A 1,859-nucleotide genomic window follows, 5' to 3' on the forward strand; every position below is an offset into this window, starting at 1 on the left:
GACCCCGACACCACACCCCGACACACAGACCACGACACCCCACCCCGACACCCCGACCCCGAAACAGCACCCCGACACCAACATGACACCCCGACCCCCTAAACCTCCCGAAAAGGTGCTCTTTGGCCTTCTAGAGGCCGACGGGGTTATATATTTGTGAATTATTAGTTAGGTCATATATTTTTGATTTTGTTATTAAAAACATCATATATAATTGTGTTGATCGGGTAGATTTAAATGTGCAGTTGTTACATCGCTGCGAGGTTTGGTGTTCGACGACCTCGCCATGCGTTTGACGAGCTCTGCCCCTTCGTTCGTGGGTGAGCACAAATGACATGTCCTTCTCCCCCATTAATTATTTGCACAAATGACATGAAATTTGGTAGCTAGCTATATATGTGTCTTGAATCATCAGTATGTGTAACCAATATGTGTCTCCCGTTCGAAAGCGTCATAGTTATAAATATGCATGCATTTGCATATTTATAACCTTGATTCTTTCGAATTGTCCAACGCTATCCATGGACAGCCCGAGTATGTGTAGATTGGGTTCGTTTTCCCATATGCTTTGCTCCGGATCCGACGCATAAATTTCTTCAGTGCCTCCCCTATTGTTCTCTGGGTACACATCCTCTCTGTTTATTGCAGAGACGTGTATCAGGAGAACAGCGGGGAGGTGCTGCCGAAATTTTGCGTCGGATCCGGAGCATAGCTTGGGAAAATGAACCCAATCTACACATACTCGGGTGGGATTAGGACCTATCATTACCTATTAGAGTGTAGGTTGCATGGACGTAATAAAATTGACAAAGTAGATCAACTGATGAATATATACATGGTGAATTATATATATAATTTTTGTGTGTCCAGTAGCTTTGAAAGTCAAGATGAGTGATCGTGCGTGGATGTATACTGGTCACACTGGTCAGAACAAATGGAGCGCTGAATGGTTGACAAAAACCAAGGGGTTTGTGCAAGCCGCATTTGCAAATGGCCAGAGGAAAACTTGGTGCCCCTATTTCCGATGCGGCAATTGGGAAAAGAGGACAGAGGCTGAAATGGGTAAACACCTGCGGAAGAATGGTTTTACGCCCGATTATATGGTGTGGACATTTCATGGTGAGTCTGCCCAACGTGACCGAGCTGAGGTGGATCATCGTCGCACCGACGAGCATGGTATCGAGATGGAAAACATGGTGCAAGACTATGATGATCCTCGGGATTCGGACGAGGAGATGGAGGAATCTGCAAAGGCCTTCAATGAAATGTTGGAGTCTTCAAAACGTCCGCTCCACGAGCACACTGAGCTTTGTCAGTTGGATGCCATCTCACAAGTAATGGCTTTGAAGGCTCAGTTCAACTTGGGCAGAGAATGCTATGACGCAATTATGACAGTATTTGGACGCTTTCTACCAAAAGGCCATGTAATGCCTGCAAACCTGTACCAGTCGGACAAAATCCTCCGTGCACTGAAGATGCCCTATGAGAAGATACATGCCTGTGAGAAAGGATGTGCCTTATTTAGGCTTGACTATGCGGACTTGAACTATTTTCCCATTTGCAAGTGTTCCAGGTATATTGTGGTAGACAACGGTATGGGTGAGAAGACACAAACCAAAATCCCTGTTAGTGTTCTTCGGTATATGCCAATTGTACCAAGACTTCAACGTCTTTTCATGGTCGAAGAGACGGCCAGACAGATGAGATGGCACAAAACAGGCAAAAGAACCAAACTAGATGCAGATGGTAATCTGATGATGGTACACAACTCGGATGGTGTTGCGTGGAAAAAGTTTGATGAATTACATGCTGACAAAGCGGCAGATCCGAGGCATCCTCGAGTCGGCATCAGCACCGAT

Source organism: Triticum dicoccoides, chromosome 4A (genome assembly GCF_002162155.2).
Source record: "Triticum dicoccoides isolate Atlit2015 ecotype Zavitan chromosome 4A, WEW_v2.0, whole genome shotgun sequence".
NCBI lineage: Eukaryota > Viridiplantae > Streptophyta > Magnoliopsida > Poales > Poaceae > Triticum > Triticum dicoccoides.